Source organism: Cuculus canorus, chromosome 1 (genome assembly GCF_017976375.1).
Source record: "Cuculus canorus isolate bCucCan1 chromosome 1, bCucCan1.pri, whole genome shotgun sequence".
Classification (NCBI taxonomy): Eukaryota; Metazoa; Chordata; class Aves; order Cuculiformes; family Cuculidae; genus Cuculus; species Cuculus canorus.
This window is the reverse complement of record NC_071401.1, coordinates 10,044,942-10,071,631: the sequence shown is the minus strand read 5'-3', so window position 1 is coordinate 10,071,631 and position 26,690 is coordinate 10,044,942.

The window sequence follows — 26,690 nt, the reverse complement described above, 5'->3', positions numbered from 1 at the left end:
TCTGTCACAAAGCTATGCTGCTGATTCAGGGTACCATCACAAAATATGAGTTTATTCTTCCCATATTCATAGTAACATGGAAGATACTGATGATGGCATAGGGCCCATTGTTCAGCACAGTAAGAGAATTTTTCCCAGATTATGACTTTGTATAAAAGTATGACTCTATATCCTCACATGCTGAGTACTGCTTTTGTTATTAATTCATTAGTTTGAACAGATCTGAAAGTGCTTTGTAAAGCTGTTCAGAAAATTCAGCAGCATAATTGTCTTGCATACAACCATATATCCTTGTTTTCACAAGCACAAGGTAACAATTTCAGTACCTGCCTCAAAAACCAAAATCAATCTTAAGAAAAATATTAGGCTTGTATACTAAATTTTTCTTCCTGATTAAATATTACACTGAAGGTGTCATGTGACTCACTCCAGAGAGATTGATTAAACATCTGGATTCATTGTCTCTGCTGCAACAGTCATCTGCCCAGGAGAAGTGACTAGAAACTGTGTCTCCAACACTCCTATATTTTCACAATGGCATCTTAGTTTTGGAATCTTTGGAAATAAAGATCACAAGCTTGACAGGTGAAAAGAAAATATCATAAAATTTCCACCTTACGGGAAATAAGGTTTGTTCTGCTACAAAGGTGGTGCAGCCAACAGCCCAGGTGAAGTGCTTCTACAGAAACGCACACAGGTTGGGCAACAAACTATGCTAAAGCATGTGGAGGGCAGAGAGGTCATTCCAAAAGCCAGCATGACTTCAGCAGGGGCAAGTCCTGCCTGACAAACTTAGTGGCTTTCGATGATGGAGTGATTACATCAGTGGGCACAGGAAAAGCAATGGATGTAATCTATCTGGACTTCTTTAAAGCCTTTGACACGCTCCCCCACAACATGCTTCCCTCTAAACTGGATAGATATGTATTTGTCGCGAAGACTATTCGTTGGTAAGAAATTGGTCGAATGGTCACATTCAGAGAGTAGTGGTCAATGGCTCCTTGTCCAGATAGAGATCTGTGGCGAGTGGTGTCCTCAGGCACCTGTACTGGGACCGGCGCTGTTTAATGTCTTCATCACTGATATAGACAGCGAGATTGAGTGCACCCTTAGCAAGTTTACAGATGACACCAAGCTGAGTGGTGCAGTTGTGACACCAGGAAGATGAGATATCATCCAGAAGGACCTGGACAGGCTGGAGAAGTGGGCCTGTGAGAACCTCATGAAGTTCAACAAGGTCAGGTGCAAGGTCCTAGACCTGGGTGGGGGCAATCTCTGATTTCAATACAGGATGGGGAATTATGTGATTGAGAGCAGCCCTGCAGAGAATGACTTGGGGGTGCTGATCGATGACAAGCTCAACATGAACCAGGAATGTGCACTCCCAGACCAGAAAGGCAAACATAGCCCAGGCTGCATCCGAAGAGTAACTGGCAGGTGGAGGGAGATTATTGTGCTTCTCCATAGTTACAATTTTGAAAGAGACTTATTTTCATTCATGCATTCCACCGTGAATTGAAATCAATGATGTGAACATTAAAGTCTTTGAAACTAATGTGTCTGGAAGTAGATGTATTACTGATGAATGCAGATAAACCTGTTTTTCATAGGACTTCCCATCTGGAGAAGGCAATTACTGCATGATCTATATTATATCATCATCTACCATAGTCAGAATCTGCAAGAAGGTAGAGATGCTATTAGCTTTTAATATTTCTTAGAGTGCATTATGATTTAAGGATCAGTTATATCCCAGTCATAAAACTTGCTATACTTACATTATATCCACAAAAAGTTACACTGAAATCTATGAAAGCTGTAAAAATTAATCCTCAAATTAAAAGTCTTTAATTTCCATCTCTGAAATTATGAGATTCAAATCACAGTTCAGAATGTGAAGGAGCTACTTTTCCTAAACACTTCAGTAGTTTATCTTGTTCATGTCACTAAGTCACAGTAAATTTAACTAAAGCATTCTACTGTAACAAACAAAGTAGACCAAACCAAGAAACTGCAGAGAGATGTACAGAGACACCTCACTGCTACTTAGTTTCATCACCACTGGGAAGCAAACTAGGTATAGAGTTCTCCATTATCAGGATTGATAAATTCCTCTTGATTTATTAATTTTTATGATAAAATAACCTTTTATTTGGTTTAGGGTTAGTTTTGGGTTTTTTTAATTTTTTGTTTGTTTTTAATTTCCTGCAAAATCCACAAGTTGAATATGCACAGAAAAGATTTCTTATCACCTGAACTAACTTCTTTCAGATATTATATTACACTGGCAAATTATTGAAAATGGAAGACTACACATTCCTGAATTCTTTCTCATTCCACTGCAGTGAATTGGAGACTCAAGTGGTGTGAATTCATGTAGTTTTAGTAAAGCTAATGGTCAGACATTTGTTTTAAACACTTGTGGATGGTACCTGAGTTTTGGTTTTGTCTTCACTTGAAACCCATCCATAAGCCACCCTGAAACCCACTGCCAGCCACCTCGGGATTTGGATCTATGTGTTTCCAAGACCCAAGGGACAGCTATAATATAATACCATTGCATTGCCTTGCTTGCTGAAAAAGTGGCTACATTATAAGACCAAGTCACGTGATAAAGTCTGTAGAAAGATCTAAAATTTAAAAGTACAGACAAAATGATTTTTTGGAACATGTATTGCTAGAAGATCTGGATTCAAGATGGGAAACATCCATGTGAAAAGGTTTAAAATTCTAAAAGAAAAGGATCATGGAGTCTAAGGAGGAGCTGTCAGACCACCAGGCCATCAGATTGAGTTGGTGTTTTACTGTTATGGAGGCTGAGAAAGAATGCTGAGAGTTCAGTATAGGAGCCTATGGAGGTGAACTACTTTCCACAAAGTACTTCCTGGCCAGCCAAAGCCTTCAAGATGGTGAGCACATGGAGTCCAGAGGGTCGTTATGTGCCAACTATCTTCTGTGCTTGTTAGCCAATACGTAATTAATGTAGCTTTATTTTCCTTGAACACAGCTAAAGATTTCCAAACAAATTCACTTAAAAGAATAACAGCAAAAGAATTCATCATTTTGGAAAACCAGTACTGGGTAATTCTCAAATCAAGCTGGTTTCTTTCTTTTCTTTCTTTCTTTGCTCCTGCTCTACTTCTCTCTTTTCCCTCTTTCTTTCCCTCTCTCTTTCCCCCTTTCTTTCCTTCTCTCTTTTCCTCTCTCTTTCCCTCTTTTCTCCCCTCCCTTCTTCCCACCATCCCTCCTATTTTCTTTTTATCCTCTTTCCTGTCTCTCCTTCTCATTCTCTCTCTTCATCTCTCTTTCTCCTGAAACACCAGCAAATCTACATGGTGTTAATTTTGCTGTTAGTGTTTATTTTGATGGAATTACAGAGCAATTATCATAGGACAAAATATTTGCTTTGTTATTTTCCCACATTTTCTAGATCCTGTTCCCTTTTCCTTTGCTGTACCAAGAAAAGCTTTTGTATCATTAAGCTTTTTGTCTAGTGTTTGGGTTAGCAATGTGTGAAATCTCAGTCAACACAGAATTATTTTCTAGTCCTCTAGCAATTAAATTTTTTGTATTTGTATTGCATTTAGACTTCATGTCCTCAACTTTATTATCCAGTTTGAAGCCAAAGATATTCTGATGACTATAAAACACAATGCTGCATTAATGGATTCACTTTCTTCTCCTGTTGCTGTTGCCAATAGTCTAAAACTGATATGGAAGAAATTTTATTTGGAGGAGAAATAAAGAACTAACCAGAAACTCACATAGTCTCATATAGAAATAGCAGTGCTGTCTTGGGAACTGTTGTCATCTGACCAACGCTGAGATAATGAGCTTACTTTAATAATAACATACCATAATAATGATACATTGAAGGATACCAAATGTCCTTGACACTATGGTGGTTTTATTTTAATTCCTCTGAATACTTCCCAGTTAATAGTTTAATTCTGTATTTAATGGATCTAAAGAGTCACTATAAAGATTCCAATGAGAGATAAGGGACAAATACTATATAATAAGAAATCCTATCAAAAATTTTATTCACATATTGGAAAGTATAGAATTTTTTAAAAATGCACTTCTTAAATATGAAGAAGTAATGGGACGTAATATCTCTTCCACAGCTAACAAAAGGCTACTCAATTAAAAGAGATGTGAAAATTGCAAGGGGAAGAACATAACAGTTAACTGGCAAATGAGACTAATAAACTATCAATTGAAATTGCCCATTTCTGCACATGAACTGTTTTCCTATGTTTTCTGTTATTTTAAGATATGGACTTAACTCTTATGAAAGGGGTGGCAAATGTGCAGCCGAGGAGACGGTGTTTCATTTGGTTTTGCTTATCTGCGTGGGCTATAACCTACTAGGTTGCAATATCTGAGTAAATATTTATATGTGTGTATGTGTCAGCGAAAATGTGTCAGCCAATTTTACACATATCCTCAAGACAGGTCCTAAGAAATGAAGAGCATCTAAACCTGTTCCAGATTTTCTACAATTGAAGGTGATGTTGCACCTCTCAGACAGACTTTCTTTCCTTTTCTCCAGTTTGTTGTTCTTCTCTGCCATTCCTTTGTTGTCCTTTTCTTGTCACACTGTTCCCTTCTAACTAGGCATATCAGCTTCAAGTTTTCTCCATCAAGCCCCACTTTTCACTCCTACTTTTCAGGACTCATCCACTTTTCCAGTCCTCTCAACCACTCACAAAGTTTCCATTTCATCTCTATTCATTCGCACCCTGTAGGATTCAGTAATTTGTGACTATTGCTGCACTCTGATTCTTTGCTGTCCTTTAGCCTAAACAAATAATGTCTTTCTCTCATGCTACACAAGTTTATGCCCAAGGTTTTCCTTAAATCTTGATTTGAGTTTCTGAAGGAGAAGTCGTATTAACTCATACACTGTTTCTGATTAAGCATATCTGGTACTTATATCAGATGATCAGGTTTATCCATAAAGGGTGAACTGTGTATGGGAGAAAGTCAATTTGACAAATTGCCCCCATTCATTTCCACTCTGTCTCCTGCTACATCCCTGTTCCATATTGATTCTTTGCTCACAGGTCAATTTCTTCACGCACTTCTTAGTCTGTAAGAAAGCACAACAGTATCTGTGAAAACAAGCAGGTTAGTGAACTTATAAATGCCATCATGGCTGATGAATTAATTTTGGCTTCTTCCTCTTTGTTTTGACTCATGTATCCACTTTAGTAATACTTTTATCAAAATAATATAGACAAGAACAGGAAGCACTTCTGACATGAATTTGAGAGGACTTTTTTTTCTGGAAGGAAGCAACATTAACAGATTTTAAAACACATCATAAGCAAGTATGCTTGGATTTTTCAGAAGCTCTTAACTAGACATTAAGTTAAGAAGCTCTTAACTAGACATTCTTTCAAATCTTCACCAGAGGCTCCAGAAAACTGTGAACGACTATGAAGAAAGGTGTTTTGCATATCAGTGAGTGGCTGGAATGATCAGGAATAAAGAACAGAAGTTTATGTCTAGTCTTCACTGCAGGCAAATGCTTTTCTTAGGATACCGTAGGCTCTGAAACATAGGTCATTTAACAGATATTATAGAAACCTCAGTAAAAGGAGGAAAATAATGTGATAAATTTTACAGATAGTAAAAATTTAGAGTTTTTTGTAGTACCAATGGGGGGAATTTTAAGAATAGACTTTTCCACTGTCATATGTTATTTTATTTTGGAAAAACTGCAAAGATATTTACTGAAAATATGAACTTATCAAGAGCAGTCAGTTCTTTGGATTAAAACAAACTATTCTAACTTCTGTACATGTGGATTTGAAAATAAAATTTTGCCTCATTTTGGTGCAGTAAGCTCCAAGATTAAGGATAAACAAGTTCTCAGATTTCTTGCAAAAAAAAAAGCACTTGAAAATATGTTGGAATTGAGTTTATAAAAGTGTTAAATATGTATTAAGCTACAACTTCTCACCCACTCACCTCTGGTTTCAACTTTCTTTAAGACCTTCCCTGTTATTGAAAAATATTAAGTTATTTTGAATTCTTACTATGCACAAATCCTAAAACACACAACAAAGGTGATAGTCAATTGGTTTTAGAACATTAAAAAATTCCAAGGCCACGACTATGAGACTTTTTACCAGTTTATATAAGGTATAAGTGGAGCTACCTTAGCAGGAACCGAACACAAGAAGCCAACTCTGGAACAAGCAGCCCCCTGCAGAGCTGCACTTTGCCTAAGTAGCTTTGTTTAAAGGCTTAACAGCCAACCTCTGAATGCCTATGTGGTGATGTTGCTGCTGTGATTCTAGGACTCAAAAATCAGTGTTGCTGTGTCCCATGTAGCTATCTATCTCAGCTAGCTCAAAGGAAAATTGAGAATTACTTACACAGTGCAAGACTGTGCTACATAAAAATGTTTATAGAGTTCCTGCACTCTGTTGAATGAACTGTGTTCATACCTGGTTGTCTTCTTACTGCCCAGTAAAATGCAGCCCTGGTGCCTGGAAGTTACTGCAGTCTTAATTTACCTGAAGTATTTATCAGAAAATGACTGGCCATGACTGATAACTAAAGAATAAAGATACATGTGATTAGGCGGCAGCGAAAGCTTATTTTCTTCTTCTACTTCTGTTCTAATTTTTTTAACAAAATTGTATTAACAGAAGTAGGGAACTTCAATGGTATAAGGATTTTGCAATATCTGCCTCAGAATGACATGCATGCAGAAAATGCCAGCCAGAATGGCCCCCACCTTCTTCATCAGAGAATAAGCCTCACTAGGTTGACATTCTACATGGGACCAGATGGCAGGCTCTGAGTCCTTAGAATTGAATGACAGCTTTTATTCCCAGTGCCACGGCACTTTAAAAGAGTTTTCAAAGTTCAATAAACAGAAGTCACATAACTTGTGACCTCATCTTGCCAATTAGGAGAGAAAACCCTTAAGGGTAATAAGCTTGGCCAGATAAATGTGGACTTCCAGGGCTAATGAGGATCATATTGTATAAACTGACAGCATTCCCTTCTTTTAATTAAAAAGGAATAAACATATGGTGTGTTTTGTCCCCATTTTTTTTGCCATGAAATATTTCAGCAATATAACATACAACTTATGATAACAGATGAAGGAAAAAGCAATGGTCTTCATTGAGCATTGCCTTCCTGGTGCCTGTTAATGCTCTATAGCTGCAAAGACACACACAAAACCAATTTCTGTATCATGCACCACTTTCATAGCCCAAAAAACAGAACAAACAAAAACCAGAAGTGGCTACATGATTTATAAGAATGACAACTGGAAACAGGTGTACGCTCTTTTAGTGACAGACTAATTGTATGTTGAAGGCAGGAAGGGAATTTTCATATATGGAAATGCGTACGCTTAGTGATAAAAGAAATAATCAGAACAACATTTAAGGTTTACATTATCTTTAGCACCTACTTTTGCAGATATAGAATGTATATTTTAAACAGAAAATTGTTAAATCCATATGATTCTTTAATACAAACCAGAATATCATAAATGTAAGAAATTCCAGTATATGCAGTCTACAGAATTTGTACCATTAACTTTAAAGAAAAGACCTGTAGAATAAAGGAAGATATAATCAAAGTAACCTGAGCCTCTGATCTACTTGTAAAGAAGTTGTCTCTTTCATGCAAGCTCTATGTAAGCAGGCCAGTGTTTGTCTTAGCTGAAAGTATACTTATTAATGCTGAATAATCTTAACCTTATTTTCAATCTTCAGTCTTCACTTCTAGTGATCATTAATGTTTCAAAAATTTTCAAGATTTAGAAATAAAGCTATAATCCAAATTTCAGGAAGAAGTGATATAGTTAAGAATACTATAAGTTAAGAATAATGTGTGAACTGCCCTGCAAAGACATGTTATAATAAAAATCATATTAGTAAACAATGTCTTTAAAATAAGCTAAAGGCTAAGCCTAACAAATGTGTTTTAAAACTCAAAACTGTCCATATTATACATATAGCACTTGAAACAATTTGCAGTGAATGTATTGTATTCTCTGCCTCTTGGGTTCTTGAGAGCAATATGACAGGGTTGGGTTTGTTGTTTTTTGGTTTTTTTGAAGGTATGTTTTAGGAAGACCACGAATTATAGGCTTTTTGCAATGTGAAATTGACTGAGTTTTCTCTATCCAAATGTGTGTGTCTACTAAACTAGAAGAAGTGATAGAAGATCCTTGATGGAAGATCTCTGCACTGAACAGATAATTTATATTTTCACATTTCCTGTGGGATTCAATTGTAAACACTTAGACCCATCTTGCTATTTGAAGTACTCTAAAGCACTCTGCTAAAATTGGCAAATGTGAGGCACCTTTTTGCAAGATCCAGTCACGCAGCTGAAGGCTAGAGAGAATATTACATTTTCCCTAAAATGAATTTTAGGTAAAGGAACCCTACTAGTGGGTAGTGTTCAGTTCAAGACAAAGATGATATATGATCTTGTAAAGATGACAGTGAGAATTAAAATTACCAATATGTTCAAATTATAATGAGTTTCATTTGTTTAAATAATATTGGTATATTCACATGCAGAACAAGCTATGGGGAAAAAGCAAACAGTCAAACCATAGCTGCCACTTATGATAGAATCATAGAATCATAAAGGTTAGAAAAGACCTCTAAGATCATCCAGTCCAATCATCAGCCCAACATCACCATGCATACTAAACCGGGTCAATAAGTGCCACTTCTCCAGGTAACTACATTGCACCATAATTGTATGGGTGAATAAATAAAGCAATTTATCCTACACATCACCCCCCTCATGAAGTACTGTAATTATCTCTTCCTTGCATGTTTAAACACTCAGCTACTCTCACAGTTTTACACAATCTATTCTGAAAAGATTGTTTTTTCTCGTTAAAATTTCATATTGAGAAATTTTAGGTTTCTTATTATCTGTCTTGCTTTTTTTTTTCCCTTCAAAAGACAGATAATTAGTCTACACTTTTCAATATGATGTTCATGATATGTTTTACCTCTTGGTTAAGGTACCACTGTGTATATTTTATTTGCACTTTTGTGGATTTCTTATGATTCCTTATTAGGTCTTGTGTTCCCTTTCCTGGCCCTATAATCTGTCATAGTATTTTTATTGCATAAAAGTCTTTAGTTGTCTATCTTACTTTTCAGTAATAAGATCCCAGAACTCACATCTATACAAAGAATAACAACTACAATAACCTGAAATATAGACCTAAAACTCATCCTTCTCACTGACGAATGCCTAAAGAACAGAAACTAGCATTTCTGTACACTTACAGATTGATTTTGCATTAGATAGAAGTAAATGTTATAATTTCTTATATTAATTTCCTGAGTCCATCAAAATAAAATGTCTCTGTCTCAATTAGCGTTAGATGCTGTTCTGTTGTTCACCATTGTGAATTTGTTTGGTTAGACCCACTAATTTACTGTCTAAGATAGATGACTGCTCTCCATACTCTTAATGTCAGTTTGTTCTCTCTCTGCCCATGTCTCTAATTTCTCCTTGAAATTGGTAAGAGGTTTTTCCCAGCTGTTAAAATGGCACAAAGAAATACATTTAGATCTACTTGCTGACCAAATACGTTTGCCATATATGTGGGTTTCTCATTATAAATTCTGAGCACAGTCTTTCCTCTAACTTTTTCCACCTCTCTAATGATCTTTATAACTCTATGCTCAGTTATTTCAGTAACAAGTCAAATCGCCATTATATCAATGTGTTTCATGCTCATATTTTTTCTTCCTTACTCATACCAGTAACTCCTGTGGATAATTAATTTTCTGGCTTTAATTCTATACAAGAGTCATAAGCAGCAAAGGTTTTATTCTGTGCCCATGTTAGACTTTCTGAATGCAAATGCAACATTGTACCAACACAAGTATTTCAAGAGGTATTTTATATTCTTTCATCACAGTATAGAGGTTATACCATATCCTGTAAAACATGCAAGATATTCATGTGCTGTCTTAAAATCTGAAAAAAATTAAAGGTATATATAAATCTCATTCCACCATAATGGTATTACATAACTGATCTATTATTTCCTGAACAAAATTGATTTTTTTTCTCTATACTCTCTTCACAAATGGTAATAAGTATATGTTAAAGATAATATTTTAGAGGCTGTAATAAGAACGGAGACACAACACTGTCAAGCCCATTACATTTCCTTTTTAGAAAATGGGGCAAGTCATTTCTTCATTTTGTTGTGTTGTTTTAATTCTTCCTATGTTTGAAAGTATTTTGCCTAGTGTTTAATTTAATTGCCCATTCTTCACTAATTCACCACTACATTAGCTCATGATTTGTCATTCAAATTTGTCTCCTTAATCTCTTCAAAATTTGCATCTTCAGACAGTTCATGTAGCTGAAAATTTCATACCTCAAGTGTAGTACTTCCTGTCCATCGAGTATCATAGGAATTGGGGAAGGAATCAAAGGTTCAGACTTTAAGGGAAAGAAAAGTCACAACAGAGCAGAGAATACTGCATTAAATGCTACCTGATGACTGGTGGAAAGAGAGGAAAGAACAAGTTGGGAAAGGAGTAGAGAAAACATGTCAAAAACAGCTCAGTCATCGTAGCTCCAGGAACCGGGAGTAGTAAGGATGGAAAGCAGATCAGGGGAAGTGAAGCAGCTGCACTTGTTTCACAAACCTGTTGCAACTTTGGCAACTAGTTTAATCAAACCAGCTTTGATTTCTTGTTTGTTCAGCTCAGTTTTACTGAGTTTTAAAGTTTTTATATTACTATTTTATGATAAAAGAACTTTCATTTTTAATTTATTATTAGATTGTTTGGTATCTTTCAATAATTCTCTTTCAAAATGCTCCCAGAGCAGTAATACCTCTGCATGGGTGCATGTTTTCTATTAATTCAAACAAAAATTTCCTCTGACAGTGTTTTATCAGATGTTTGGCTATACTTTTGGCTTTATTATATTTTTCATCACAGAAAGGTTAAAGATGTAGTCTTTTTCTCAACTATTAAATGTTTAAACCATTCTGTATTTCTGGTCCCTTTTCCACAAATATGACTATGTAATCATATTACCATTTGTATTTTCCTGGAATTTACTAGAGAGTTTAGAAATAATATTTACTTTTGTGTTTCTGTGGCAGGGAGGATGTTACATGATAGTCAGTAGTAAGATGCCAAGTGGTGTTTCAAATCCTCAAATTCACTGTGCTTCAAATTCTCAAACCTGTGAGATCCAGCAGTCTCCTAGCTGCTCAGCAATAACAGAAACATCCTTTTAACACTGCCTTCATCACAAACACTGCGGGATACGGATACTAAAATCCTCATTTAAACTGGAAGTCTCAACATCATATTGGAAATGTCACTGTTTGTATTCCTTCATCATACGTTTATATTCAGAGCACATGAAATACAAAAATACAGTTTCCATGTTTTGTTAGAAAATAGAATGGGAGCACAAAAATATTGTGTTATGCTTTGATCGGGTGATAAAGCAACTTGATAAAAGCAATTACACACTTCAAATATTTCAAAGCTTTTAACATAGCATTATAAAATAACTTATTCTTACATGGCATGCAATGTATATAATCAATTAGTTATATGCTTTAGTTGGCTAAAACCCGATGTATTCAAAGGTAGCAAATAGAGTTTAAAGGAGAAGAAATCAGTGCTAGGGTTAATGATAACTGAAGGCACCGAGAATTCTTCAGGATCTTATACTCATCAATGTTTTAATCAATAATCATACTGCATGTATTTAGATAATCATGTAAAATCTTTGCTGGTACATTGTATAGATCAATGAAAGCACTAAACATTGAGGAAAAGAGGGTGTTGTTACACAAAGTTTCAAATGCTTCTCGGTACAAGGTCATAATTCAGCAAAATGCATTTCAGTGAAGCATTGACAGTGCAAGTTGTTACACATGGGAAGTGGTGCAGACTTCAGCAGCAGAATGAGAGAGTTCTTCCTGGAAAGCAGCAACTTCAGAAAAAAAAAAATATTATCAGAGAGAACAGTATCAATGTGAAAGCTCAATATTATGTTGCCACTGAATGCATAAAAGAATATCGAGAAGAGAATCAGATAACCTCTATACACATAATTCATAAGAATTTAAAGAATTCTTCATCCTGGTTTAGGTCTGCACTTCATGGAAGATGTGAATTTAATTTAGAGAATTCAAAGAACTCCAAAAATGACCCAGATGTGCTAGAAACTGATCCTTGAAGTGGAATGCTTATGGAATTCAATATACTAGGTTATTGAAGAGACAATGAAGTTACTTGATCATGCTGCATAGTTACTTAACCATAGAAGTATTTGATAGAAGAGAGTGTCTTAATCTTGCAGTTGAAGCCTTAAGACGATCCAGTGCCTGGGAAATGAAGTTAGGATTGTTCAGCCTTGAAATAAGATGCAGTAAGATGCATTGGTGAAGCTAATAAAGGGTTTGAACAACCTGCCAGAAAAAACTATGAACTTGCCATTGTTTGAAGTCTTTAAAAAACAGATTAGATAGCTCTCTGAGAAACATATTTTAATCCAGTTTCTGGAAAATTATCTGCAGCATGTACAAGCAGAGCAGAGGGACAGATGGTCCCTTCAAAAGGGAGTGTTGGTCCCTTCTGTTCTCAGTGTCCTTGAGTGAGAAAAATGAATCTTTTATTGCCATCTTTTCAGAGCAGCACTCGGAGTCAGCATTTCTAGCATTAGTGAGCTGGAGTAAGTTCCCTTGGCAGAGCTGCATTTCCAGTTTCATGCAGTGTGTAAACAGCAGGCAATAAAGTTGTCTGGTTGTTCCCAGAAGGCCATGTTTTGCCTGCAGAAGCTACATATTGGGGGACCATGCAAAAAAAAAAAAGAAAGAAAGACATAATTTCATTGATAAGTCAAGGCCTACCTTGGGAGAAAAACAAACCACTTCTACTTGGAAAAAAAAATATAATGCTTTCAGATTGTCATCTATCTTATACAGATAGTCTTCACACTGTGGAATTCTCACAAAACCATTTTTCCAAGTGGAAATGTATTTTGACTGGTTGTGAATACATGTTTCAACTTCTAAACCGTTTCTATTTATAATTTAGAGTATAATGAAGAAGCCACAACAAATTTAGTTAGCAGTTAACCTCAGATACGCAAATGAACCAATACTTTATTAAATGTTCTTTCAATAATTAATTATTATTAATTGAGATATTTGATTTTCTAATAAATCCTCAATTTCAAGTCCTTTTTCCATTTGTTTTTATATTGAATTGCCGTGAGCTAAAAGGAACTCCTGCAGTGCTTCTTCAAGGATGGTGTGTGCTTTCTGTCAGACTTAGTTCATCAGCACTAGCAGCACATTAATTAACTCATCTGTGAATGAACCCTTGCTATTTTACTGAAATTTCTAGTAGTAAAATAAAATAAGGGCAGAAAGAATAAATAAAAAATTGCTTTCACAGTCGACAAAAAATGGGAGAGTTCTCCCACGCTATTCCTTTCAGCAACAGTCTCTCTGTGGATAATCCTACTACTGTAAATTTCTGATGTTGGGCAGTGACATCAGTCAGATAGTACAAAGCAATACAACCTCATGCAGACGCAAAACATTGGAAAGCACCCTATTGGTCTATGATTACTGCCCTTTCTGTACTCATCAAGTGAAAATTCCATTCTGAAGAAGTCTGAAGAAGAACTGTTATTGGAAAGGTAGCAGAAAATCATGTTATTACATACTCCTGTTATTCAATTATTACTGTTATTATTAACTCTTTATTTACATATGTTGAAACAATGGCCTATAACACAAAATGAAATCAAATTCTTATCATTGTGAGCTAGGGATATACGTAAAAAAAAACCTGTCAATCTCAAGGACAAAAAAAAAACCTCCAAGGAAGTATTTTTAAAGATTTAGAAAGCATTTCCTCCTCTGCAATGTATCTTATCACAGGTAGTGAATTCTAAACCATATCATTATTCTGCATTATGTTCCTGATGCTATTTTTTTTTTGTCATTCTATTGAAAACTTTCCTAGGCTTTTCTTTTTTTAGGTGATCCTGTATTTCTTTTGCTATATTTATCCTGTACATATTTCAAAACATACACGATTTTGTGAGATGCTGTGATCTCTTGGAACTGCCAACAGGAAACCTTGTGAATCTACATTTTTTCATAAAATGACACGTTAAAATATCTGTGATTCAAAGATACAAACATAAGATGTTGTAGATAAGAACTGGTAAAACTTTATAGGAAGAGAATCTACTTTTCTATATCTTAACATTATTATGAAGATATACTCTTGAAAGGTCTTATATTCTACGGAAGAAATTCCAGCACCACTGAGTTAACAAACACCAACTCTGTGACCCCCTGCTTTTAAGTCACTTGGAGTAGAATTTCACCTGCAAACCCAATTCAACTCTCATTTACTCTGTTTTTAAACAGATACAGAAATGTCCTTGGCATTGCTACTAATTCATCCTAAGGGACATGAAATCATTCGGTTTTTGTTTGTTTTGTTTTCCATAGCCCTGAGGAGTATGAAAGCAGTTCAATCCACCTGTTTTTCCATTCACAGGTCTCTCAGGCAGCAAGAAATAGCAAAAACAAGCTGAATGTGAAAAGTAGCAACTAATTCTCACATTGCTATTCTGAAAACCTGTTAATTGCTGCACAAAACTCAGTTTTCTCACTTTATTTTTCTGTGAAGACTTGATAGCAGATAGCAGGTTTCAGTATATTAATTGTATTATATTAGTTGGGATACCAGTGCTAATGAAAATCTTTGTACTTTTGCATTGTTTTCAACAGCAGAAGACAAAGAAACTGAATATCATAAGCATTGCATGGCAAACAGAGGCTCTGGGCTACATTTTAAACATAATTTGTCTGGGTCCATTATATAATGGGAAACTTGAGGAGAATTCAATCATATTGACCCAATATCATTCTTTGAATAAATACAATAGTGAATGTTCAGATCATATGTATCTTATGGCACTTGTATATACAATTACAAGTTATCTAACATGAGGAAAAATCCTCTAACTCTAACATTGTGACTTGGAACTTGTGTACACAGCAATGTATAAACATTCCAAATACTTCAATAGGAGCTATACTGCATTTAGTTCATAAGATATTTAGAAATAGAACATATCTCCTAACTGATCAACCACAACTTGTTTAATCATAATCTTTATGGTGATTAGGTCATGGTCTTTTCATGTATTTACAGATTTTCATATAAACAATTTATCAAATAAATCACAGATCTGTTCCCAGTGTCTGCCCACAAATAGTCACTAAGCTAGTAGGAAAATATTTAGTGAATTATACACTGAAATTAATTTGTCCAGAATTTCTCTATTTTGGCTAATTAGAAAATGTCTAGTTCATTGAAATAATACCTTTTATTTAGCTTTAAACTAATGTTTTTATTTAGCTAAGATTTTAATTTAGTGCTGAGTGGGACACATTTGTCGTTCTTTTCCTTTGTACCTTCTCACTCGTTATGCCTTGTGCAGTCAGTCTGTGTTCAGACAAGAAGGGTTTATGATGAGTTTATCTGCAAAGTATGTGGGGAGAAAAGGCTCAGTCATCCTCTGCCTCATCATTCGGACTTCTATCTAACAACTGAATTGCCACTCTATATGGTATTATAGCCGAAACCGGTGAGATACCTCGATCCTTCCTGAAGCAGTGGATTCACTTCACATAAAAAGTTACAGAATATTTACTTCTGAGAGATGAGAAGAAGCCATCACTTAAGGCTTTTCATTGGACCTGGGGGTGTTGGTTGACAGCTGACTGAACATGAGCCACCTGTATGCCCAGGTGGCCAAGAAGGCCAATGGCATCTTGGCTTGTATCAGAAACGGAGTGATCAGCAGGTCCAGGGATGTGATTCTCCCTCTGTATTCAGCGCTGATGAGACCACACCTTGAGTACTGTGTTCAGTTCTGGGCCTCTCACCACAAGAAGGATGTGGAGGCTCTGGAGCGTGTCCAGAGAAGAGCAACAAAGCTGGTGAGGGGGCTGGCGAACAAGTCTTACGAGGAGCAGCTGAGAGAGCTGGGGTTGTTTAGCCTGGAGAAGAGGAGGCTGAGGGGAGACCTTATTGCTCTCTACAACTACCTAAAAGGAGGTTGTGGAGAGGAGGGAGCTGGCCTCTCCTCCCAGGTGACAGGGGACAGGACAAGGGGGAATGGCCTCAAGCTCCACCAGAGGAGGTTCAGTCTTGACATCAGGAAAAAGAAATTCACAGAAAGAGTCATTGGGCACTGGCAGAGGCTGCCCAGGGAGGTGGTTGAGTCACCTTCCCTGGAGGTGTTTAAGGGACAGGTGGATGAGGTGCTGAGGGGCATGGTTTAGGGAGTGTTAGGAATGGTTGGACTCGATGACCCAGTGGGTCCCTTCCAACCTAGTCATTCTATGATTCTATGATTTGGAGAAATCAGAGCACAAATCTGTCTTCCGTCGTACTCTCAGAAGAAAATTGCACTATCAAATTTAAAATGGTATTTCATCCATATTGAAGAGAAACTAAAAACTATCAGGAGCTGTGACTGGCTATCATGATAGTTTTCTCTTTTGGGAGAAATAAGCTCTGGTATGTAAAAGTAAAAGAGAAACATGAAACTAAGTTTTATTTGGTAATAAGCAAAATGATTTGTTTCAGAAGTACTACTTTTTCCCATTTTAGATTAATTTTTTAAATTATTTTTTATTTTTAGTCATATGGAAGAAATATTGTCCTTTCTTAACTCCAGAATATCGGAATTGGTTATTTTCCATCATTAATTTTATAAGAGAGGCTCTAGCTCAGATCTACCATTTTGAGAAGCTGTTTTACAGTTAACACGATGGAAATGAGTTACCTATGAGCTTTGACTCCTAACCACTTTCACTTTCCTAATTAAAGTTTTGGGTTGTTATAAACAAGAATACTAAACAGAGATAATCAAGTAATTTCGCTATCTTCAAAGTAAGTGGGCTAGTAAGCATACATAAAACAATAATCCTTCTTGTGATGATTTCTTAAAAATGTGAAAAAATAAGAGATTTAAGACAGTTGACATTAATTTTGCTTTAAGCAAAATATAGCTATTACTGGTGAAGTCTAAACACGGCTTACTGAAAAGAAATGTGTGGGAGTTGAGAGCCAAAGGACAAATTTCACTTACCAGAAAAAGTATTCCTGAGCTGAATCACATCCATGTTTTAAAGAATCATCACATTTTCAGAAGGGTATGTTTGGAGAAAGGGCCTGGTGTGCAGAAATCGGTGGGATTACAGGGAGTATATACATATTGGGACAGGTAGGATTTGCAGATAAATACATAATTGCCTCTATTTCTTTTTTATTCCTCTTTGACCTGAAAAAAGTAACAACAAAAAAACCCAAAAACCAAACCCCCCAAAAAAGTTTGTTTCCATAGGAAAAAGAAAAGGTCAAAGGACAGACAATCACTGTGGAGAACTGCATTATGTGATGTGTATTCTCTTTCAGATCAAAACAGCAGATGGAATCAGAGGGAATAGTGCCATGAGGAAGTTTACTGGAGGCAAAGAGAAAAACCAGTTGCAAAGGGCTGCAGAACTTTGTGAGAATATTGCAAGACAGTGTGATTCTTAAGCAATCTATGGCCAATGAAGAAAAGATATTTACATTTAAAATAGAGTATGTGGGATAAAGATTCACTTTTGCACATACGTAGTCAGGAAATTTAAAGTGACTGTTTACACATATGCAGAAAGCATTGCTGTTAAGAGAAAGAGGTAAATGTAAATGTCACCTCAGCAGCCAAAAAGGGTAAATGAAATATTAAGAATATCTTGAAATAATTCAGAAACTAAGAACAGAGCATCATTCTGACATTACAAAAACCCATGGTGCACCCAGTTCTGAAAACCACCCACCAGTGCTGAAAAAGATATATTAATACTTTAAAAACTTCAAAGAAAAGCGACGAAGACAATAAAATATAGAGAACAAATTTCATCTGATAAGGAATCTAATAGACTAAGATCCACAATAAACAAAAGAAAAAAAACGTGAGGGCAATCTATAACATTATGAGCCGCATGGAAACGATTAAGAAAGAACAACTGTTTAACTTATTTTCTACTACAAGAAATGGGGTGCATAAAGTGAAGCTACTACACAGACATAATGAAGGAAAACTTTTAAAAAAATAACTGGGAAGGTATTTCATGTTGAAGGAGACTATACATGCTAAAACACTTTGCACTTTCAAAGGCAGCCTGGACAAACTCAAGGAAGAAAATATATGAAAGGATTTGTGGTAGTATTTTCAGAAACTCTGCAAACATAGGTTGCTAAAGACAAGAGTTGTGCACATTTTCCAGGAGAATTTGAAATACTTTGTAATGTATTAAAAGTCTCAAAATCTGTCCTGTATTACATCTTCTCAACAGTAAAGAAAAACTTTGACAACCAATGTCAACCATTTAGTTTTCTTATTCTTAGAAACAATTTTAGTGTCTCATATTCTCCAAAAGTCATGTGCATTACCATGCTTGTTTCCCAGAAGACAGGGATTCTTTACAGAGAAGAACAATATTTAGGACGAAATTCTTCACGATGATGGTGGTGAACCACTGGAAAATATTGCCCAGGGAAGTAGTGGGTGCCGATGCCCCATCCCTGGAAATGTTCAATGCCAGGCTGGATGGGGCCTTGAGTGACCCAGTCTAGTGGGAGATGTTCTTGCCCGTGGCAGGGAGGTTGCAATTACACGATCTTTAAGGTCCCTTCCAATCCAACCCATTCTATGATTCTACAATTCTATGATTCTATAAGTTTGCTTAAGTGTTGTACTCTATTCTGTTGTTCAAGTGTTGGACTTGAAAGTATTATAACTAGAGTGTTAAACAAGGATTAGACATATGAATTTAGTGTATAGTTTTATCATATGCATGTAATACATTATTATATGTAAATGAATATTAAAACCAAACAAACAAAAAAACCCAAGCAAGCAGTATTCCATAAACGAAAATTTCTTTTAACCAGGTTAATTCAACAGAGAGTGTCAGTTAAACAAAACCTCTGAAGCTCAGGTGATAAAATTCATCATTCTGCCTACTTGGAACTATTTTGTCTCCAAAGATTATATTGTAAAGTCATGCTCAGTTGAATGTCTAGAGCTACACGAGTGGCTTCTGAGAGTGTGGGGAGTTTTTCACTCAGCGACAGTGCACGGAGCGTGGGGCTACCTGGCTCCTGCAGCCCAGCGACCCCCCTCTTCTGGCCCCAGCCGCGCTGTTGCACGGGCAGCACACACAGCATTGGCCGAGCTGAAGAGACCCTTGAGGGACCTTGAAGAAGCGGACAACAGAGGAACATTGCTGGGAAAGCACCTATGAAAAGTAGATAACATCATGGGTTTTTAAATTTAGCAGAATTGTATAAAAGCAGCCTGTTTTTGCAATAAAGGGTCTTACACAAGTTCAGGAGTCCGTGCCTCAGTCCCCTCATGCAAGTGGCCACTAGAAGCAGCTTCCCCTGTGTCTGGCAGGACCCATGCCAGCCAGCTCCGAGATGGACGTACTGCTGGCCAATGCCAAGCCCATCAGAGATGGTGGTAGTTCCTGTGTCACAACATTTTTTAAAAGGTGGATGAGGGGAGGAAACTGATTCACAGGAGCAGCCAGGAGAGAGGAGTGAGAATATGTGAAACAACCCTGCAGGCTCCAAGGTCAAGGTAAAAAGAGAAGTAAGAGATTCTCCAGGTGCTGGAGTAAAGATTACCCCATGGCCTGTTGTAAAGAACATGGTGAGGTAGATTGTCCCCTTGCAGCCCCATGAAGGTTAATGGTGGAGCAGATATCCACCTGCAGCCTGTGGAAGACCTCATGTCAGAACAGAAGGATGCCTGAAGGACGCTGTGACCCTATGGGAAGCCTGTACTGAAGCAGGATCCAAGCAGGATCTGTGGATCCATGGAGAGAGGATACCACACTGGAGAAAGTTCTCTTGTGACTCTGTTGGAGACATACGCTGGAGCAATCTTTTCCTGAAGTACTGCAACCTGTGGAGAAGCACCAAACTGGAAAAGCTTGTGAAGATCTACTTCACAAAGTAAGAACTTATGTAGAAGTCCATGGAGAACCGTCTCCTGTGGAAGGGACATCATGCTGGTGCAGGGGAAGAGTTTGAGGAGTCCTTCCCCTGAGGAGGAAGGCGCACCAAAAACGTTTGATGAACTAACCACAACTCTCACTCCTCCAACACCCTGTGCCACTCTTCAGGGAGGAGGTAGAGAAACTGGGAGTAAAGGTGAGCCCAGAAAGAAGGGGGGGAGGTGCAGGGAAAGTGTGTTAAGGTTTAGTTTTATTTCTCATTCTCCTACTATGATTTGATTGATAATAAATTAATTTCATTTCCCTGACTGAGTCTGCTTTACCTCTACTGGTAATTGCTGAGTGTTCTCTTTGTTCTTGTTTTGACTCATGAGCTTTTTTGTTATATTTCTCTCTTCCTCTGTCCAGCTAAGGAAAAGCCAGTGGTAGAGCACTACATTGTGCATCATAGTATAAATTTTGTTCCTGTTTAACACAGGTAATTATAGTGCAGTTGCATCATATTTGAGAATTCTTTTATTTGTTCATTCTCACAGTACTAGAGTATTTTTATTTTAGCACTTCAAATTTCCTAAATACAAGCAGTAGAATGTGGCTACAGTTATCTTTAAAGTTACAACTGAAAACGTATTTTTGGGGGGATATAGAATACACTTTAGTAAAGAGTGTAGATAAACTTTGGAAGAACTGAAAAGGTTATCATCTAATATGTTTCAAAAAGATCCATTCAACAATAAATCACATTCTAATTTCCCTGCTTGTCTGCGATTGGTTTCATTTTGTATCTATAAAAAGAGTCAAATTGGCTTTTATATCAATGCATTCACCCATCTCAAAATTTCCTTTAGAAATGTGTAAATACGAAAGAGAAAATTACTGTTTCAAGACAGCTGAAAAAAACATACTTTATATGCTTTTATATTTTTTATGTCATGTATTATTTTCATTTTGCTCTTTTCCAATATATCTCCCTTAATGTGTATCAATCTCATCTAAAGTATAATTTTTTTAAATACTAAAATACTGGACAATTCAATTCCTAAACATCCATTATAGGTGTCATTTTTATTTCACCATTACCTTTCCTCCACTTTCCAACTTTCTCTAATTTTTTTTCCTGAAATACAAACACATTCACTCTTTCTATCTTTATTCTTTCACCAGCCATCTGTTAATCTACCACCAAACACAAAAAAATCTATCTCATTTTTTTTTACAATCTTACATCCTTTTGTATTGTCTTGACTTTTTCAGAGAGCTGGAATCTGGAAAATAGCCTTGTAGACTGGTGAAACTTAACAGTGCAAGTTGTGTTTCTTAAAAAAATAAATATTTTGAGTTTGCAAAAACTTTGTAAGAAAGAAAAAGTAGCATTTTGTGAGTTTCATGGAATTATAGACCCATACAACGCTAGATTCATAAAATCATAGACTTTTAAAGACCATCTAGTCCACCTACCGCAATGGACAAGGACAATTTTGGCATGGATTGGCGGCAAACACGGTAAGTACTGCAGCCAGGCACTAGATCGAGGCGAAGGGGTGGTTGCCAGAGTGGGGGAATCCCAGGAATCCCAGAGGGAGCTGGGTAGGTGGCTTTGGACTCCTGCAAGCGGCAGCTCCTACATGACAGTTGATGTGGGAGGGAAGCAGTCCTGGAAGCAAGTGTGGGAGATTTAAGTACATCCTCCACTCTCTTGAGAAGGGACACATCAGCCCAGGCTGAGCTCCCAGTAAATCACGCAGCCATCCAGATCTCGGTGAGTGCTCCCAGCTTGCATAGAAACAGAGGGCAGCGAGGGCAACAGTTGCATAAGGTGTGAGCAGGTGGACGATCTCAGTCTGGGAGCAGAGCTGCGGGAGGACATAGAGAGGCTAAGGAGCATCAGGGAATCTGAGCTAGAGAGAGACTGGTGGAACTACACCCTGATCTACCAGATACAGGAGCAGAACCAGCCACCAGAAACATCCCCTGATCAAAGGGTGTCTATGGGAGGGCTTCCTTTTTCTTAGTCACATGTCAAACCCTTTACCCTTTCAATGCAACACTTTTTAAAAATGAGTACAACTTTCTCTTTGCTCTCCCCACTGGAGATTTCACCTGCCATGGCTTCTAAAACATGACAGAGAGTGGCTTGGCAGCTACATCAGCCAGTTCTCTTTGGGCCTTAGGATGCACCTGATCTTGTCCCATGGACTAATGTATGTTCAGGTTCCTCAGGTCTCAAACATGATCTTCTTTTATGATGGGAAAACCGATTTCAATACTGTATGGACAAGGAGCATTATTAGGTTGGACATATTAAAAATATTTTGCTTGTATTATTGACCGACTTATTGCTCTCAGTAGAAAATCATACTGGGAGTTATATCAAACAAAATTTTCACCAAAATAATGCCCAATCATTTCATACACAGAAGAAAGAAAAAGCAGTAATTTCTGATAAACTCAGAAATCCAATACTGAGGTTATCTTTTAACTTTAAGGATTTTTAACATGTGTGATTAAAAGCATACCATTTAGAGTTGGTTTTATATGACTTTAAATGGAACAAAAAGAAGATAAATAAAAAATGAAGTACTTTGACTATAAATAAAGTCTGAATGCTATGCCACAAATGCGGCTTAAGGCTGGAGAACATGAGCTAGTTATCCTAAGTAAAAGCACACATTGACTAATCTGCAATAAATACCCATGTTTGTGTTCCTAGCTCATGGCAAATGCAAGATAATTGAATTTAAAGTATTCCTTTTCCATTAGTGGCTATGTTAACTTGAATTACATTGTATTTGCTTTGAACTGAGTATCATCTACATAATAAGTTACCACAGATCAGTAGATGTATGTCGGCTTTCTACTCACCAACAGCTGGTTTCTATTTAAGGCCCTTAACTGTGTTTTTAGCTATAGCAATTGAACAACTTTTAATTAAAATTGCTGTCATCATTGAAAACCAGTATCTTCAACATGCTCATGTTTTTAGTATCTATCACTATGTGGTAAGTACCATGCAAAGTAAAATTTTAAGTAACAATTTTTTATTTTTTTTTACCTTATTACTGTATACTGGTTTATGTTTCAGAATTCCATCGTGATAAATCAATAATTATTTTCTGAGTGGTCTTCCTCTACATCAATTGCCTGTTATGCTAATCAGACTTTGAGGAATATATTTCTTTCTAGTCATTGCCAATGTCAAATTCTTCTAGAGGGGATGAGCTTCATTGGGCTTGAAATGTACTGAGGCCTGATCTCCCATTCAGGCACCAAACCTTTGAAATTTTGTTTCATGTCAGAACAGTGCATCTGCTCCTGCTCAGGGCCATGGACTGAATGAAGAATTTACAACCCCCTAGAGAAGTTCATCTACTTTATCAAGAAATCCTCTCAGTTTTTCTGCAGAGTCCAACTTCTAGTTATACAATTCCTGTTTCATCCTTCTGGTTCACCAGTGGGTAAACTAATTTCCCAGCTAATGGAAGGATTTGTGACAGCCTAAATGTGACATGAGGCTAATGAATTGAACTAGGCTGATTTCAAAACTCATTCCAACAAGAAAGACTTTTGTGACCTATGAATTGTTTTCACAGCTGCACATCATCTTAAGAAGCATATTTAGCTCAGTTCAGAAAAAGACTTTGCAGTGCCATATCCCTGCCTGAATTGAATATTTTTTTTCCTCTCCTCCACCCTCACATCTCTACTCCCACTGATATCTGGACCGCCTTTCACTGGTTTCCCTTCACACATAGCAAATATTGTTTTCTGCTGTGCTCCAGCTGGCAGGAATTCAGCAGCTCTCAGTGTTCACGTTTGGAATCTATCCTGAGAAGATGAGGGACTGAAGGCAATGAAATAAGAATTGGACTATTTTCCCTACGTGCTTCTGCAGCTGATCCCACACTTCTCAAACTAATTCAGTTACTGATTTCTGAAAGTGTCATCCCTTGTGTTATGACTACAGAGGTGCAAAGACAGACCGTGTGAGCCATTTCCACAATTCCAAGAGATGTCATAGGAAAAATGTTTGCACAGAGAGAAACAGCTACTATGAAGAACTGAATGTTTGCTCTTACCAAGGTGATGGTTATTTTTCTGACTTTGACTGGTGCAATAAAAGCTGGCTGTGAAAACATAATTAAGCTAAGAAAAATACAGAACAGTACTAAATATTTCTTGCCAACTGCTCATCTAGTCATGTTAATGTATGGGGTTTTTTCTGTAAAATAACTTTCTTTCTGTTGAGAACAAACTAGAATAAAATAGAACTGCTGTTCATCAAAGAAGTCAAACTAAGGATAGGATTATGGCAAGAAGTCTCAGACCGAAGATCCCAGCCAGCAGCCAAGCAGCCAGAAATCCATTTGCTTGCTCACCTCCCATAAAGGACAGAGAGAAAATGAAATGAAGGTAAAAAAACCTCATGGATTGGGATAAAGACAGTGTCATAGGTGAAGCAAAAGCTTCATGTACAGCAAAGCAAAATAAGAAATTAATTTACTTCTTTCCATCAGTAACAAGATGTCCAACGATCTCCTGGCATGCAGGGCCTCAGCATATGTGGCAACTGCTTGGGAAAGCAAACACCATGACCACAAACGTCTCCCATGCCTCCTCTTTTCCTGGAGTTTTTAGTGCTGAACTCAATGTCATGTGGTATGGGACAATCCTTTGGTCAGTTCAGGTCAGATGCCCCTTTAATATTTTGTCCATTTCCAGCCTACCCATCACAGAGAAATGGAAGGTAGAGTAGCGTGAGAGAGAAAAAAACCTTGATGCCATGCAAGTACTATTCAGCAACAGCCAAAACACTGTTGAGTTTTCAGCACTGTTTTAGTCACAAATCCAAAGCACAGCACCATGCTGGATGCTATGCAGCAAGTTAACTTCATCCCTGCCAGACTCAGTAATCAGAGGTATAGACATTTGTGTAGTACAGGATGAAAAAAAAAAACCAAACACTTCTCTGTTCTACTTAAATTCTTCTTGTGCTATTAGCCAACTAATTCATTTATTACATAAAATTCTGACAGGTGTAAGCATATAAAACTCAGTCACGCATCACATGCTTAGTTCTATCCTTTTGGCTGCAGTCTGAAAAAACCCACATACTTTCGGAAGATAAGTACATTCCCTCTGAGGTGTAATTCTGGCACAGTTCCCACTTAGTTTGCTATATATGTCTGTATTATCTTTGTATCAGGACCTGAGCACTGCTTACTAAGCTCATGAGTGTGTCTGGGACAGAGTACACTGTTCAAATTAAAGGCTACCTCTAATAAATCATGTGCTTTCATCTTGTGTCCAGTTTGACACAAAAGATACCCAGTTCCTCACACTGCGGATATGAACATCAAATCCATCTCTCACACACCAGGGGAATTGGATTCTAGCCTAGGCTCAGGAAAGTAAACTAAAATACATTTAACGTGCTGAGTGTCTTAATTCGCAACATAGGCAGTACAGTATAGGGATCCATTACCTTTTTAGTATCACCTAAGATGACTGTGAGTTTCTAAAATGTCCCAGGACATGTGGGATGTAAGATTTTTATGTTTGCAAATGGAGGTCAGCATGAAGCATCCAGAATGTCACTAGTTGCTGTATTTAAGCAACGGAATCTAGTCTCTATACTCAATGGAGAGAGTTGCCAGTGGTCTGGAGTTGATTCATTTCCTAAACATCCATGAATGGAGTGCCATTTCTGGAACTCCAGAGTGTCTGAAGTATGTCAGCAACCGATACGGAGCTGACAGATACAGCAGATAAAATCTATGGGTAACACAAGTCCTTCTTTAGTAGCAGAGGCCAGGTAAATCACCCAAACAGATGGGAAAACTGATGTGCCTACACATTAGCAACTATAACTGGACCTTGTTACTTGTTCATTACATTCAAAATCTTGTAATATGAGAAAAGGAACACACATGAAGATTTATCCAAGACACTCTTAGGTGAGATCTGCAGCACATCAAGTGTAATTACGTAACTCCCAGGGTGATGGTCAAAGGCTTGGGGGCCCAAGGGTTTTTTTCCTCCCTTGTGCTGGTGAGGAGAAAGGGCTTGAGGTGTTCTAGATGAATCCTGAGGGTTAATTCTGGTGGTGCAAGTGGTGTCAAAAATGAGCATTTCATTCTTACAACCACAGGACCTTCTTTTGGGACTGATAGGCAGTGAAAAGATCAACTTGATCAGGTGGGGCAAAAAACTCTTTTTAAACAGAGAGGTCAGAGAGGTCAAAGGGGTGAAGAAAGCTTTAAACTAGGAACAGTGGAGCAGGGAGATTATGTCCACAATCAAGTGAAGAAGTGACCTAAGCTGGAAAGCAAAGGATGTTAGTTAATGTGCACAAGAGACAACTTGTAATCAGTGAAAAAAAGGCAGAAAGAAATCCATCTCAAATGCACGTACAAATACGGAAATGCCAAAAGGACATGATGGTGCTGGCTCTCATACTTTTTTTCTGGGAAATATGCATAACTGAGTACCTTTCTGAAGTGTCTGTGTGCCAAAAGTGCATGGAGACAATCAGGAGGAATTAGATGACCGCATGCATGGAATTCATGGACCTCTGCCT